At 34.7% G+C, this 18432-nt stretch overlaps 1 pseudogene; it reads left to right on the forward strand.

Annotated features, from left to right (window-relative positions):
* Positions 1 to 8798: 8798 nt before the first annotated feature.
* LOC117701993 (gem-associated protein 8 pseudogene) lies at positions 8799 to 9491 on the forward strand (annotated as a pseudogene).
* Positions 9492 to 18432: the final 8941 nt, after the last annotated feature.

Genomic DNA, 18432 nt, shown 5'->3' on the forward strand with positions numbered 1-18432 from the left:
GACATTTGAAAATATTTACTTCTTGGTGGAGGATAATGTTACATGTTTAAAGATACTGGTTGTATAGAACTAATTAAGTTGCTGATGTCAGTTTGTTAAGTTCCGAGTTTAAATATAGTAGCAAAGAGTGCTCTGTGCTTCATTTTTTCCAAGGTCTGTGAAATACAAATAATTGTTCATGACCATCACACACCCCTCTAGTTACCATCGTCCTTTCACACTTCTACTCCAAGGCAAGTACATCGATGTAAGTCAATATATAGAGTAAAGTGATTTTATACAGAGTGTGGCAAAGTGATTAAAAAACTGCATCTTCAGTATGAATGTAAATGAACCTACAAATTCCATGGGAAATATTATGTAAATGGCAGATGATTTGATAATATGTAGTATGACTACTTTCCTCTCCTACTCTCTAATGATATGCTATACAATGTGGAGTTTTATATTTGTCTGGGATCTTTACAGTTAAATTCTACAGGGTAACAAAATCAAAGTAAGAGTACTTGAAATGTATTCGTTGACAATTTTTTTCATATATATATATATATATATATATAATTGTAATTGAAGAAGAGTCACAAGTTAAAGCAAAGTTAAAATACTTAGTGTATTTATTTTAATACAAAAGATAGCATTGTTACTTTTCTTTAACGTATGTTTTTAGTTATTCAAAATAGCTAGCCCTCCATACACACATGTACATGTATAAGTATACATACATACGTTTTCACAAAATAAACACTGATTTGTAGCAAAGTTTCATCAGCTGAGAAAACAGTTTTAGAGAAGCACATTGCCATTCTTTCAGAATGCTATAAGTGAAAATGGGGCATCTTGTTTTGAATTGAAATATCTTAAGGATCATATTCATTTCTGATTTTCTACTACTTGAAATATGATAAATAATTTACTTTTCACTATTTTTTTTATTGTATAAACAAATATGTGTCCACGTGTAGTAATATGCAAAGTGATAGCTGGTATCCAAGGAGGCCAGAAGACTGTATTAAATACCTTGGGTCTACAATTACAGGGGCTTACAAGCATTTGATGTGTTGTAACCACTTTGAAATGCAACAAGTGATCTTAGCTGGTTTGTTATCTCTAAATTCTGAAAGTAAAATTGTTTTGCTATAACTATGAGATAATATAGTAGGTTATTTAAATATTTTTCAATTTTATCAAATAGTCATGTTCTCAGTTAAGTTGAGATTTGTGTATGACAAGCAAATAAAAATTGTGAAAGATAATAATGTTAAACCTGCCTGGTGTCTCAGTATTTACAAAATACTAAGTAAAACACAGCTATTCTAATTAGACTCTGATATTAAGTTAGGTACCTTTAAAAATACATGCTGTGATAAAGGCTATTGCATGAAAACAACAAATCAAAATGTGAAGTTGTAGAGGTCAGTCACAACTGATATATCTACTGGAGAAGCCCTGTATCTAAAAATCCAGAAGGATTGTGGAAGAGGGGCAGAAAGACTAAGGCAGAGGAATAGGGCATTTAGAGTGAGACTGGGTCTCCTAGAAATGAGAGTAGCTACATCCATGAAGTCTTACGAACATGGCTACCCTACTATGACCTGAACAGAGATAGTACCAATAGAAATGCTAACACAGGCAAGAAAAAAGTTTATGAAGCATCAAAAATTTATACTTCACTTTATAAACTGAAGAATGTTAAGAGCAGGAAAAAGTCTTCCCAGGGAAGGAATACCAGTTGGCTAATACTAGTTGGCCAAGTGATCAATTGTGAAAACACACACACACACACACACTAAAAATATATATTTAGTATATAAGCTTAATTTAAAGTATTTCTTACTTTACTTGCCTCCCTTCAGGTAAACAGTCACACATACCTGACAGCTTCTAAGAGCCATTCCTGGTCATCCCTCCTTCATTCGAGGCTTTCTAAAGTTCCTCATTCTTCTTCCTTCTCTAATACTGTCAAATGCGTCCTATCACATCTTTCCACCCGCTGTTTGTCTTTTATTCTCTAACACTACTTTTCAGTCTTGAGAAGACCCAAGACCTCTTCTGACCCAGTCAGTTATAAATTTAGTAGAAATCTCCTAGATGTACTTTTACAGGTTGCCGGCAGATTATGATGTTATCTAGTCACTATAGCTGTAGATAAAACCATCCCTATTTTACTTCATTTTTGTTCCATTTGCTAGGTTTATACATGTTATTTTAATCTTTGTATTCTTTCCATTACTATTTGGATTAAAAATAATTTAAAAATAAACAGAATTAAAGGCTTCAGTAGCCTCCATGAAGCTGCAGGTTCATGGATGGTAACATGATATATTAATCTGGGGGCTCCTAACTCTGGAGGACTATAATTATATCAGAGATTACCTTAAAAATACACAGAGAGAGAGAGAGAGAGAGAGAGAGAGAGAGAGAGAGAGACAGACAGACAGACACAGACACAGAGAGAGACACAGAGAGAGACAGAGACAGACAGAGAGATTGACTCTTGTAAACAAGATAAATTTATTGTTTAATTATATTGTATTAATGGAATTATTAATTATATTGTATTAATGGAATACAATATAAGTGGAATATTAATTTTTTCTAAAAATGGTAATTGTGTAATTCTTTATTGTTTTTTCCTATTAGTCTTTGTCAGATAAGAAGAATAAAATTGTTTTTTCTATCCTTTTGTATTGAAAGGTTAGTACTCTGCCCATTCAACTGTATAATAGGAAAAAGATATAGAAACTACTGACTTATTATATTTTTATGTGAATTCAGGCCCTAATCAGATCCCATGAAACCGTGTAAGCAAATATGTTCATGGGGTCACATATCACCTTTATCATGGCTGATATGTGGTAGAGGTAGTTCTCTATTGTCCACAAAAGTTAGGCTGAAAGCCTAAGGGGAGCTGATAAAAAAAGATTTCTATCCTAGCACCCACTTCCCATCTTCTTTAAGACCCTAACACTCTTCTGAGATAACAGGTTTATAGCAGTCCTCAATTCTCAAACCTTTCTACTTTAGTCATATACAGGATGCTCTGGGAAAATCCTTTCTGTATTCATTGACTATCAATTACCTCTAAATCAACAACATGAAGATGCCAATGTAGCACTGTTTGCTGTAGCATATATTCATTTCTTCAACCATAATTTTGAGAAATAAACTCTCTCAGAAGAGTGAGTAGCTCAGTCTTTCATAGTGTACAGGTAGCAGAGAGTTTCTTTGAACATTTTCTATTCATATGAAAAATAATCACATAGAATTTTTAATATTAACTCTCTAGTAATAGAAAAGAAAATGGGGACACAGATAAGTGCCCCAGATGTAAAATATAAACCTATTTATACTTACCTTAAGTAAATTATTAGGGTATACTTACACTGCACATGCTCTCTTATACTGTATTTTCAGCATACTTTAAATGTCCCCAGAGGACTAATATTTCATCAACCTCTATATTAGTAAAAGTTGGTACATCCTAGATTCTGTAGTTTGTTTCCTCTTTAGTATAATGCTGTCTGACAGGATGATTTGTTTCCAAGAAAATTTACCTCGAAATTCTTATATGGGTGATCATAGATAAGCCACTGTTACTAATGATATCAACCTGTCATTTGAGAGATCAAGGAATGTAAAATAGACCAGTGAGTATATTGTTCACCGAGCTTGTGTGGGCAGTATTGGAACTCAAGTGCAATTTAAGGATGTACTGTCAACACTGAAGTTTCTCAGCACTTTTCAGCAAATATCAATTCCCTTGGTCTATTAACCAAGTATCAAGTACAAGAAGGGTTATGGACTGTACTGAAGTAGTGGGTGGGTGGTAACTCTGATGTGGAGGCTAAAGGATGAAATACACAAAGTAAAGTGAAGTAAGATGGAAAAACAATTGAGGAAAGATAGTGATGGAGAGAAGACACAGAGGACAAAGGCTATTTGCATGACAAAGGTTTCTAGACTTTAGCAGCTGAAAATCAATTGACAGCTCATTGTGTTATTTTTTTTATTCACCTTTTCAACAATTATTTATCCAGTGAAAGGTACTGGGCATTTTGCCAAGTCTAATGTTAAACAAAACAAAAGTGGTCTCTGCTGTCAAAGTCTTTTTACATTTTAGTGAGAAAAGTTAGGTGTCAAGAGCCAGGGTATGCCTGAGAGTAGATTCTGTTTATGAGATAAAACAACTTCCCATGGCATCACAGCTGCTGGCAGTGGAGTTGAGGGTACAGCTCATAAATGAAACACTTTGACAGCAAAAGCAACAGCTGGAACATCAGTTTGTGCCTGGTTTCCTGAAGCTCAGCTCACAAGAGTTAGAAAGGTTAAATACATATGTGGGAGTGGATTTCTGCAAACACAATAGAGGAACTTGTTTATAATTAGCACTTAGTAAGGTTGACAGTTAAAGGTTAGGGCACTCATCTAAATGAGTTGCCAATAAACAGTGGATAACTGTAATATAGGGTTACATCCTTCAGCTAAAATTCAGGTTTAGCTTAAACCTGCATGTTTTTGATTGGTAAAACTAGTAACCAAAGGTCAGTGAGACTGCTGTTCTTAACCATGTCTGTCTTTTCTCTCCATTCTACAAGTATCATCTAAGCTTAGTCTAAAATTAAGTCAACCAATGCATTTGTTCAACAAATGTGCTGAAATGTAGACTGCTGGATAGCTGTCTTCTAATACTATTGTGTATTTAAGTAGTATTGAAACGTATCATTTCAATTTTAAATAAGTGATATAAAAAAACTCATGGTATGCTCTTAGAAAACAAACATGAGCTCCAAATAGTAGCATAAGATCTGTAATCCCAGTTGAAGCTCTCATGATTGAGAACTGAGCAGGATACACAATAAAAATCTGTTTCAAAAAATCTAACAAACAAAAACATGATCCAGATATGCCCTAATGTTCTGATAAATTTAAATAAACTAAAACTTTATGAGTAGTATGATCTTATAATCAGTTCTTAGCTGAATGTTGTTGTGAATTGCAGAGGAATAGATGTCAGGTTCTTTTGTAACAGTCTCATTCATGTAGATCGAGTGCACAAATAGGAAGTTCATTCCACTGAATGACACCTTTCTGAAAAGGATATTATTTAATTCTTGTTCAAAACATGCCTCACCTTTAAACAATTCCATTTGTTCTTCATACTACAATATTGGTCTGCCTTCTAAATGGGTAATTTCTCCAAGGATAATCATGTCTTTATTACTATCTGAGTACATTGAGAAATCCACATCCCATTTGGTCTTTACAGTTGAACTTGGATGCTGGATAGGAACAGGAAATTGTGGTCAGTGTTTATTTGGGTTTAACAAACAAGCTCTATACATAAGGAGGGACCCATGACTCCATCTGTACATGTAGGGGAGGATGGCCTTGTTGGGCATAGGTGGGAGAGGAGATCCCTTGGTCCCATGAAAGCTGAACACCGAGGGGTGGGGGGGGAATTTGAGAGTGGGGAGGTGGGAGTGGGGGTGTAGGTGGGGCCACATCCTCATAAAAGCATGAGGAGGGGGGATGGGATAGGAGGTTCCTGGGTGGTGGTGGGGGAATGGGGTAAGGGGATAAAATCTGAAATGCAAATATAATAATCAATAAAAAAAAACAAGCTCTAAAAAGATATCAACTGTTGTGTGGTGAGGTAACATGCACACAATTTTAGCCTCGATGTACATATTCGTGCTTAGATGGATATATTTTAAATACGAACATATTTAATACATCAAATACATAGCAATACAATCTAAAGTTCAGCTTGCTTTGTTCATTATATTAATTTCTATTATTTTTTAAATAATAGAAATGATCTAAATGACAATGAACCATGAAACTCTATTTTTTGAAGTCATACAGGTTTTGACTCGCTAAATCTTGTGGCAACATGGTTATATGCTCTACTAGCAAATCATACATAATTTTTCTTTCCAAAAACAAAACTCATTAGCTATCGAAGGAAGAATCAGAAGCATCAAATATTTATTTACCTCTATTAAATAACACCATATGGAAACTACTACTGTAACAGTAATATTTTCTTATTTATTAATATCTTAATATACTTTTACTTTTAGGATACTTGTAAGATAATGATTGAACGCAATTAGGATATTATCAATACAGAGGAAATGTAAATATCTCCGTCCTATATATATTGTATTCTTCTTTAGTTTAGCTTAGTTTGGTTTGGTTTAGTTTTGTACATTAGACTTGCAGTTGGGCAAGACAATCTTTTCTTTATTTCCTTATTTTCACACCATTCTGGATGGATACTCTCAGAACTGTAAGCATCTAGGTCCAAATGACTTTGTAATGGGAACAACAAATGCCTCCTGTTTTCTTTGACATTGTTGTGTTTGCAGACTCATTCATTACTCTATTCCTTCCACAGACACTCAGTGGCTCCTTATGGGTACTTCATATCTTTTAAATAAAATAATCAGAATTTGTTTTATTTATTTTTTTTTGTACTCCTGGATGCCTGTGACACCTGAGTCTTATTTTTCCTTCATTGTGTCTACTCATTTTAGTTTCTTAGATGGTGGTTCTTGTTCCTGAATACATCGCTAACAGTCAGCATGATTTTTTTTCTCTGTCCCCCTACTGCCATGCATTTCCTAGGAATCCACTAATTTAATTACATCTTTGGATTTATTTTTATTGTAATTACAGCACTATGAAAAGTTGTATTCTCAGGCAGAAGCTCATTGTATGGCACCAGAACAAAAATTGGTTCTGTAGACCAAGTATTTCAACAGGTGGATAAATACATCAATTGCCTATGGATTAAATATATCCATGGTGTTTTAAAAATTTGATATTGTATAACAAATTTGTAACTAACTCATTTGGAAACGGAGACATTCTTATTTTGGGGAATTGCTATCATATCATCCAATTTTATTTTCTATCATTTGCATTTTGTATAAGTAGATTTGATTTACAAAGGGTTCAGGGTTGTAGGTTATAAAAATCCATTCAAGACAATCTAAAGAAGTCAGAAAATTATCTCTGTTCTTGGAAACAAAACAGACATAGAGATATCTGTGTGGTTTCCATTCATAATCAGTAGGTTTTGTCTCTTTCCCCTCAGGTAACACAGTCTCACTGGAAGCCAGATGTCATGACTACCCTTAACATTGCAGGATTCAGTTTACTTCACAAATGCTCTGCCAAATAAGTGCCCATGGGAGATATTGTATATTGACTTACATACTTCTTAGTTGAATATTACAGATGGAGGCATGGTAAAAGTCATTCAGGGTAAACAAGTAACAACTTGATACTCTTTTCATTACTAATAGCTTTAAATTAGTTGAAGCATTAGGTACAGAAATCATAAAAATGAAAGTAAACTCTATTCAGAGATAGAGAAAATGCTTACCTATTCAAGGACAGCATCCAATCACTAGCACCCAAAAGATAAATATTGGCTTAATTAAACCAAATTGGCAACATGAAACATCAATTTGAGACAAAATAGATCTCATGCTATTCTTTCAGAAAACTTCCAACTGAATGTGAAGCCATTCCATACAGCTCAGCAAAACAGAAACTTTGCAGGGCAGAAAAACAAAAGATTTCCCAGAGGAGCAAGACAAAAAGGTGCATTTTACTATTAGACCAGCAGTCAAAATTAAAATGATAGTAAGAATTTAGCCTTAAACACATCTTTTCTAGACTACTGTGACTTGAAAACTCTCTATAACTGCACGATCTGAGGCTAGGAAATTCTTTTTTGCTCCACAGAGAGATATGCCCTTATCTATTATTTTGGGTCCATAGTATAAAGAAGAGAGACTAATGCTATGTTTTTGGAGGTACTTGCCTCATCAAAGACAGGCAGTTTCACAAGTACGTGTTGAAGTAATTATTTAAAAAAAAAAAAAAAAAAAAAAAAAAAAAAAAAAAAAAAAAAGCTACCACCAGTTAAGCTGACTGTCTAGGCTGCAGCATCTCTGACTAGATCAGACACCACGTTCCAAGGCCATGAGGCCACGTGGGCACTGCAGCTAGAAACAGCCAGCCAGAAACACCAGCCCTGCCACTCATGAGTCACCAGCATGGGAGATATTCTGCCAATCTTCCACGCTGTCTCTGCAAGACTGGGCATTGCCTAGACCATCCTGCCATCCACACTGGCCCAGTAGAAAAATGAGACTCTAATGCTTAAAGATTAATCAAAGGCTATGTATTTAGTAATGATCAGTAACAAGATGCTCTTACAATCAAAAAAGTGTGACCCAATACCCAACCTAGATATACCAACTACCTTTGACTGCTACAGAAAAACAGACATCAGCCTCCATATTTCTCTCTCTCTCTCTCTCTCTCTCTCTCTCTCTCTCTCTCTCTCTCTCTCTCTCTCCTCTCCATCTCTCTCTCTTTTAGCTCCTCCTCTTCTTTCCCCTAGTCCTCCCTTACTCTTCTTCCTCTCTTTACACCTCCCACCTTAGCTCCTCCTACAAGTACACAAACCTAGACGTACACACACAGTACCCTCATATTATCTTTCACTTTTTCTGTTCTCAACAAATAAATTGTTAATGTTCATATGAGCTTATGTATTTGATGGTTGTTCTGAAGTAATTGTAGGAATCTGAAACAAAATAATTAATAAAAATGAGGCTAGGATTTTTAGTGTTTCAGGGAAAAAAATGTATAAGAAAAGGAAAGAAGATCCTTCTGCCCACCACGAGAACTAGGTCCGTTGTTGCCCACCACCTGAGATCTTCAAGCTACATGCCTGCGAGTTCCCATTTGGACTTTTGCAATCAGAGATTATAGCAATGGCCTCAAAATGAAGGGCTACTTCATCTTGGTATTGTCACCCAGTATATGCAAGATACTGCAGCATTATCATCATGCAATGATTTGGATGCAAAGCCACCAGAATGTTTACAGAAAGTTAAGGGATTCCTATTTCACTTCTCCATGGTTCTTCCTTCATTAAGTTCTTCCCTGGAACTCTCTTGCTTATGAGGCTTGGAATCCTTGGAACTCTCAGGGCCAGCACATGGCACAGCAGGAGTCTCCCTACACTGTTTCCCATCTCAAAAGCCCTGGGCAGCCTCTGCATAACAGCAATAGAACCCAGACATCCACAAAAGAAAATGAAGCACTGTATGAAGAAGAAGAGCTGGAGTCAGATTCAGATGATGAAGTGGAGTACAACCTGAGCAATATGGAAATCACTGAGGAGCTCCGCCAGTACTTTGCACAGACTGAGACAGCAGCAGCTAGATGCAGAGCGACTGAATGACTATCTGAACACGGACCATGGCCTGTACTTCAGCCACCACAAGTCAGGTGAGCCCCCATCTGAGAAGCCCTGGGAGCGGCGCCAAGCAGAGATGAAGCACTTGTATGGGAACAGTGCTCCCAAGATCCTGGCCATGGAGGCTGCTATGCAGCTGAGCTTTGATAAGCATTGTGACAGAAAGCAGCCGAAGTACTGGCCTGTCATTCCTTTGAAGTTCTGAGTCCTGGGCACCAGGACCCTCACAGTTCCTAACTTTCCCTCATCATCTCTCCTGGACATTTTTCAGAGAAAAAGGCTTGTATACTGATGTGGTGGATACAGTCTGTCAGCCACTTATAATTCTGTCAACAATACTGTTGCCACCACAAAGAATGTTCACTTGACATAAAGTGATAATTGTATGAAAAAGAAAGAAAAGTAAAGAAGATGAAATGTGAAAGCAAGAACCTATTAACTTTAATATCCATTCTTTCTCACACAAAACATCTATTTTATCAAGCAGAGGAATAAGAAGTTCTCAAATTATCTTCCCTCCCCTTCTCCCTTCCTCTCCCCTTTCTTCTTCCCTCCCTTCTTCCTTTCTTTCTTTTCTTCTTTCTTTGTCTGTCTTTCCATCTTAGTGTCTTTCTGTAATTCTATAGGTTTTATATAGTCTTTCTCACATTTATGTCATCAACAGTAATTTCTGTTAATAATAAATACAAATACAGTGGACTTCTAATAAATTCTTCAGCTTCACAAAAAAATGAGGCTAGGAATTTGAAAGGAAAAAAGAAGGGTATATAAGAACATTTGAAGAATAAAAGGGAAGAAGAAAAATGTAATTATATTATAGTCTCTAAAAAGTAAAAGAAAATTAAAATTTTTTGATATTGCATGAAGATACTGACTCTAAGTTCAAGATATGCTTTGACTACTGAGTGAGTTCCAGATCTTCCTGATCAATATAATGAGACTCTGTATCAAATTCAAAAGCCAAAATGCACTGGGAACATAGCTTAATAGAGTACCCTGAAATTATAGGTTCAATTCTTAGTACTAAAAAAAAATTAAAAAAATAAAAAAAACCTTACACTTTTCTAGGTGAATTAATCTGTAGAAAAGTAGATTAATATATTTTAGGTCACAAATTAAAATATTAATTTTAATTAAAAAACTTGACAGGGTGGCAGTTGGGAGAGTATGGGTGGGTGCAAAAACACCCTCATAGAAGCAGGGGGAGAGAGGGTGTGAGAAGGGATTTCCAGGGTATGAGGAAACCACAAAAAAGGATAAAATTTGAAATGTAAATAAAAAATATCCAATAAAAATTAAAAACAGTAAATAAAAAAATCTTTCAAAAGAAAAAAAAAACAAAAAACTTAATGAATGCATATTCTTTAAATTCACATTCAACAATGTTTAATAATGAGTGATCATGCCAATAAAATATATATCAACAACCTGAAAATCATTGTCATCCAGATCAGTAGGTCATAATATTGATTATAAGCTAATTAATTATTAATTATTAAAAAGTGATTGAGCTGTTGCTGCTGGAGCAATTGCTGAGTGATTAGAAGCACTGGAAACTCTTTCAGAGAATGCTGGTTCAAATCCTAGCATGCAGATGGTATTCACAAATGTCTCTGACTCCAGTTTCAGGGACATTATAGACTCTTTGTGTCTGCATGAGTACATGGAGCACACATTGTGCATAGACATATCTGAAGGAAAACACCCATATACATAAAGTGTGTGTGTGTGTGTGTGTGTGTGTGTTGGTGTATCATTCATTATATCTCTAAGAGAAAGTAAAACACCAAATGTCAACCTCCACATTTTCATTATTGCAATTTAAATAGTATAAAAATTCACAGAGCAGTATAGCCTTAGAATCTTTTTTTTTTTTTTTTTTTTTTTTTTTTTTGGTATGTGAAATAATTTTAAATGTTCCAGTCTTGTATAAATCTCATAAAAATGTGAATGAGCAAAACATACTATTACTTTTATACAAATTTTAATACAGTATGCATTGTAAAATTTCAAACTTCGAATGTAAATAAATATTTAAAATGAGACCTATAAACTAAAACAAACCAACAGAATTTCACTAAAAATAAATGTGTAACATACTAATACTAAAATATAATTAATCTACTCAATCATGTAATTTTTGAGCTCGTTTAGTTGTTAAATATTAATGTATTTAAATTATGAAAGAATAAGTGGTATTCAGTTTTTAAGCTCTTAATTAGGTAAATGCAGAACTGGTGATGTATAACCTCAGAATATATAATTCAGGGTATAGAGATGATCAAGGGATAAAGATGGTCAAGGGATACATTTCTTGCTATGAAAGCATGAGTCTAGATTTCATATCCTCAGCACACACATAAAAAGCTGGTTATACTAGCATGCTCATATATTCCTAGTACTTGAATTGGAAAAAGGTATATTTTAGAGACTCAATAACAACTCCTAATTCAGTGAGAAATGCTGACATCATGCTCTGTCTTTTACATGTACCTATAAAATCAATCATAACCTTCTATAAATTTACACACAGAGACACATAGACACATAGACACAGACACAAACATACACATACACACAGAGATATAGAGAGAAAGATAGACATAAGAGAACAAACATCACCTCTGTTCTTAGAATACTATTCTCATTTCATTTCTCATCATTATCTCTTATATGTGCTTTATGTCCTAAATAATAAGAATGACCTTGACATAGTTATACTGTAACTTATTCTTAAATAGTTTTCTCATGTTATATTCCTATCTAAAAAAAAAGAGAACAAATTATAAGTAGTGAAATTTTATGAAGATGCAAATCACTGACCTAGAAAATCCTGAAGAAAGCAACATCTATCTGGATTTTTCAGGTTGAGCCTTTTTTCCATGACAAAAACTTTCTCCCCCACTTAAATTGTTAACAGTTATTAGCAGGTAAAGTTTGAGACAATATTTTTTTCTAGCATAGACTGAATTCAGTATATAAACCAACCCCAAGGATGACAAGGTGAAGTAATGAGTGGCTTCAAGATAATTTCAGTAATGATTGGAAGACACATGGCCTACAGTTTGTCATGTTTATGACTGACAAAGAGAAAATGAGAATGTGGTTTCCAGAATTACTCTCAAGTAGAAAGAGAATGAACAAAGAACATCAGTAAGAGTCTGAAGCTTGGTGTCATTGAGGAAAATTTTAGTTACATACATACTTACTTCAAATGTCTACTTAGTCTGATTGTTTCCAAATCAATCAACATTTTATAGCTACCCAAGGACACTTGGAAATTAGCAAGTCACTCAGGAATTCTCCAAATGAGTTCATGAATAAATTTTTGAGGCTATTTAAGGAAATTAAAAAAAAAAATCCGAAGTACTATGAGGTTTTTGAAGTTTGACAAGAAATTATTAGACTTGTAAGTGTGAGGAGGATGTCGTGCTGATGTGTAGCACAACAGAGGCTTGCACACTGAGCAGTACCTCATTAACGTTGAGAGATGGCTCCTTAGAGTGGGAGGTGAACATACACTCACAAAGACAAATCAGTCTGACAAGGCATCCATGGACAAGATTCAGAAAAGAATAAGACTGAAATGATGGATTAAGGTCTGATTGAACAGCCTATTCTAAAGAAATGATTAATGGTTGATTTCCATATATAAAGATGGTTTCTGGTAGAAGTCTACCAGCTTTAACCTTCACTATATTCTTTCAACATCTCATCAAATTGCTTGAACAATCATACGAAAAACATGATTATCTAATTGATTGTGATTTGTAGGTAAGTGGTATAGCAATTATATTAAATGGTCTGTTCTCAGAGTATTTAGAGAACTCCTTAAAAATAAGTTGGTAAAATGACACAAAAGAGAGATACACTGGAGAAACAATTGAAGGTACATGCAACAAAAAGGAAGAATGGATGTTTACAAACAGAAGATTAGCAGGTCTATTCAATTTGATCATGACCAGACGATACTGGAATTTGTGACGCAACTGTAAAGAAAATGAAAAGTTACAACAGGAAGAAAAACAGAGAGAAATGGGAAAACTATAATATGAAACAGACTTTGTATCTAAGTATTTTCAGGCAATATAGTTGACCAACAGTAAGGAAATAGCTTGCCTGAACAAATATGACCAATTATATTTGGTGTGTGATGATGTATATGCAGGAGGAAAAATCACTGAAGAGAACTACTGGAAAGTGTGTCTACTTTCTAGCCAACGAGGATTAGAAAGTGAACTTGATTCCACAAGCTATAGATCCCATTTATGGTTATGCTCGAACATAAGCTACATGGCTATTTGGGTCATGAGTGGTATCCACAGGGAACTTTAGATGCACATTTGACTTCTGGGTGCTTTTCATGTGTTATTTTCAGCAGCAACACCAGGTCACACATAAAATGTGAAATATGAAAGCAGGGTATCTGAGTTCTATTTGAAAGGAAAATATAAGATCCATCTTCATGGCATACAATGTTTGAAAAACATTTCCTGCTTCTACTGGAAAGAAACAAATGTTTTGATAGAGTTGTATTTTCAATACATATTAGTTTACATTGAGAGACTTGTACTATTCAGAACCTAAAGGCGGAGCATGGTACACCACAGTTCAAAGGGTGACAGAGATCTGTCTCACCCTAATAATCAAAGATATAAAAGAAGATATTTAAAGACATATACTTATAATGAAACTATTAAAACAACAGTAATTTCATGTTGAAGAAGTTAAGGTTTAAATTGTACTACAAGTCAGGACAGGAATTTCTGTCTGATGGATATAACTCAAACAGTTCTGGAAATTTATCAAAATACCTTGAAAGTCATACTGCAGTGAGTCAGTGGTGAGTGGATAGCAGACCAAACTATACCTTGACCAGTATTATGGATTTCTTGTCTTTGTTTTAAACCTAAATCTAATATCACCTGGAAAATAGACTTGGGGATGGGGGAATACTGGGTCATTTATTTGATTTTCTTTCTAATTGTGTCTGTGTTTACCACTATTTCTTGGCTGTCTTATTGTTGTAGTTGAGATGGTAGTTAAGGCTAAATTATAAGAGCTGGTCAAGCCTAAACTTAGACATAAAACTTTTGCTTCTACAAGAGTGGTATCCTAGTTCTGTTTCCATACTGTCCTAAACACTCTGACCAAAAGTTTAGAGGAGAAAAATATTTATTTGGATTGCAATTCTAGGTTACAGCCAATCATTTCAGAGAAGTCATGTCAAGAAATCAAGCAGCTATCATATCACATCACACAGTCAAGAACAGAGTGAAATAAATATACCCATGATACCTGTTTGATGGCTTAGTGCTCAGTCATCTTATGTCACTGTTATATCTACCCAATGAAATGGTGTGTCTCACATCCAGGGTGGATCTACCAATGTCAACTAACAATCAAGACAATATCCAAAAACATGACAACTTGTCAACATGATTTAAACACTACTTCAATCAAATATCCTTTATGAGGCAACTCTAATTTATGGCTATTGACTTTTAAAATCACCATCACAGTGGGTTATTTTCCATGTCCTGCTTAGGGAGGAGAGCATTAAAGAAGAAAAGAGCAACCTCCGCAAAATGAGATTCAGTCATAGTGTTAGAAAAGCATTTTTGGAAGGTCTTATTTAATCCCTGTGTATCCAAGGACAGCACACTGTTCCCAACTGAAAGATAGGAGAATCCCATGTACGCCTAACATGGAACATCTGCCTCTGGTCATATCCAATTATTCTGTTTCCATGACCCTCCTGCATGGTTGTATTGCTCTGTGTATCCACTGAATACAAAGATGAGGAGATTTTCCAGATGGAAAATTAACATGCAGGGACAGAGGCGCATGCACATATTACATACATAAATACAAACACACAAACACACATATACTGCATTACTCTGAGCAAATTATGTAGATGAATATTTTATCTAACTCAGAAATCAAAAGAGAGATTAACCAAGAGAATATTCTTAGTGAACTAAAGCCAAGTTCTTAAGTAATATTATGCTACATTGAATGCTATAAGAAAAATACACCCACTAAAGTATTTTTATATACAAATTAAAGTATAAAGATATAAAGAAGCACTGTGTGTGCAATTCTTTCCACTAAAACTGCTATTACCTATATAATTATAAAGTTTAATTTTGTATGTTGTGGGGTTTTGTAAAAAGACAGTTGAGAATACTATGAAGTCGCTGGGCAGTGGTGGTGCACGCCTTTAATCCCAGCACTTGGGAGGCAGAGGCAGGTGGATTTCTGAGTTCGAGGCCAGCCTGGTCTACAGGACAGCCAGGGATACACAGAGAAACCCTGTCTCGAAAAACAAAAAAACAAAAAAAAAAAAAACAAAAAAAAAAAAAAAGAAAGAAAGAAAAAAAAAGAGAGAGAATACTATGAAGTAAAGACGTATTGGGAAATATAGAGGATGAATTGCATAACAAACTAAAGGGAGTAAGGATATGCAAAGGATCAAAGATAAGACTGTAAAACCTGAGGTAAGAAGAAATGGCTGAAGCATGCTGGAGGTGAACACTCTCTGCTACCAGAGTGACATCACATCAGTAATTGGTGTGACTCAAGGAGTGGTTAGTCAGAGGGCCAAAGCCTTGAATATTGAGCTCTTAATGCTTTCCATAGTAAACAGTCTCTGTCCTACTTTAGATGTGTAGAAAAGGAGCTTCAGCACAATTAATTGTAGCTTACTTTTTCTCATGGGTTACTTAGAGCTTCCAAATCATTACACATAATTTGGCACATCACCATAGGCTATCCAAATATGATAGACTAAATCCTAGCAGTTTCCATCAAAATTTGAAGGTTATAATTAAATTTCAAGCAAGTATTATGAAGATATATTTATTCAAATTATAATTCCTAGGATAAGAGGAATCATTTTGCAATGAATGTAAGGTGAAGTCATCACTTTTATGCCAAGTAAATGAAGATTTTAAACAATTTCTATCTCTTCTGACATTGAGAACTTGTTTATCCTTTGAACTGAGTATTTATATTTGCAAAGGCATGGAACATATAAAATACTGAAATGAATTTTTATTTAACTATTAATTACATGATTATTTCTGGTTGCTTATCAAACCATGAATTCATGTGTCTAATGTGGTTATGCCCTTTGTTACAGCAAAAGTTACTTTTTAAAAATTTTTATATCTGGATATGCCCTGTGTTATAGCTCATCATCCAATAAACATTCTTTGCATTGCATTAAATGAAGATAAGAAGGCTGAAGTTTTATAGTAAGCTGAAAATAAAAAGGAAGGAGAAAATTACACAGGGTCCTGGGTCCTTTGGTATTTCATAGAGAAAAATCACTTAACTAACTTCGGTAAAAATAGGACAGTGTTTATTCCTATATCTGTACCAAAATTATTCCAGAAAGAGATTAAGCCAAACAACACAATTTTATTTTTCACAGCTCTAGAGAAGGACTTGCAATATTACTTCACCTTCAGATTCAGTGTCTCAAGTGATTCTCCTATTTGTTACTCATGTTCCCATCACTATATTTTCATGTGTGGGAAAAGACAAAGTGTCTTGTGTTTTGTATTTAAATTTATCTTTGAAGTTATAATGTAGTTACAATATTTTGACCTTCTGTTTCCTCTCTCCAAGCCCTTCTATATACTGTTTCCTTTCCTTCAAATCCATGACCTCTTTTAACTAATTATTATTGCATACATATATAATCCTAAATATTATATACATATATAATCCTAATATATTTTATTCTGTTCCTGTATAATGTTACTTGTATGTATTTTTTCCGGGATGACTATTTTGAACTGAAGAATCGATTTGTGTATTCTTCCTGGAGTCTGACCAATTCTCCCACTTTTATTTCTAAATTGCCTCTAGTTCTTTAAATAGTGTTGAGGTTTCATAAGAGTTTCCTCAACTACTTTGGTATGTCCATCAGTGTTGTGCTTGTTCAGCTTACATTTATGCAGCCATATTGATAAGACTTGATATGTCAGGCTTCTGATATTAATCTCTGAGATACAATCCCAGAGCCAACTGCATAACCTTATAGCTCTTAAAATATATCTGTACCCTCATCTACAATTTTTTCTGAGCTTTAAGTGCAGGAGTTCTATGTAATTATGGGGACCGATATTTTACCTAGTTTTAGGTTAACTACACAAGCTAGAGTTATTTGAAAGGAAGGACCTTCAATTGAGAAAAACACCTCCATGAAATTCACTTGTAAGACTTTTATTAATTAGTGATTGATGGACTATGGTCTAGCACATTATTAGTGGTATACATGGGCTGGTGGCCCTCCTTTATATAATAAAGCAACCTAAGCAAGCCAAAGGGAGCACACCAGTATGCAGCATGCTTCTATTACCTTGCATCAGCTCCTGCCCCCAGGTTCTTGACATGTTTGAGTTCCTGTCCTGAATTTCCATCAATGATTAACAGTGATTAGAAAATAAGGGCCAAAAAAACCCTCTTTCCTCTCCAAGTGGCTTTGGTTTACTCATGGTATTTCAAAACAGGCAAAGACCACCTAACAAAATCCTTAAACCTAGACCTGAGAATACTTCTTTTGAATTACTGACCAGGACTGTCTAAGGATTCTCAAACCATACAGACTATTTATTTTCCTTTTATTTACTGCCCCCCTTCTCAGAGGTAGAAGGTAAGTCCCTATCACTAAAGACATCATGCACTTTATAAACAGAACTAACTTGAATCTGACCTGAGTGATAATTCCAGAAGACTAGACTTCATGGTAAAAGAAAGCACTGTGCAAGCTTCCAAAAAGGAGACAATCATCAATTCTATTCAATTATGGAATCTATTCACCTATACGAATGAGCACCATGACATGATAACCCTAAGGTATAGTGGTGACAGACATAGCTTAGTGGTAACCAATAGCTCTCTAATTGAACTTAAGACTTAACAAGAGGAAAATTATTCTGAGTACTATAAATAGAGTCAATTACTCAGACCTAGTGAACTTGGAGGAAAATCATCTACAAGCACTAATTTATGAACCAGCATTATCAACAACAACTTAGAAACATCTGTTCTTATACCCACAAAGTGTAATATTCACCCTTCACCAAGGTAACTTTGCAAATGATAAAGACCACTAGAGAAAACTGCAACCA

The sequence above is a fragment of the Arvicanthis niloticus genome, unplaced genomic scaffold (assembly GCF_011762505.2).
Source record: "Arvicanthis niloticus isolate mArvNil1 unplaced genomic scaffold, mArvNil1.pat.X pat_scaffold_386_arrow_ctg1, whole genome shotgun sequence".
Lineage (NCBI taxonomy): Eukaryota > Metazoa > Chordata > Mammalia > Rodentia > Muridae > Arvicanthis > Arvicanthis niloticus.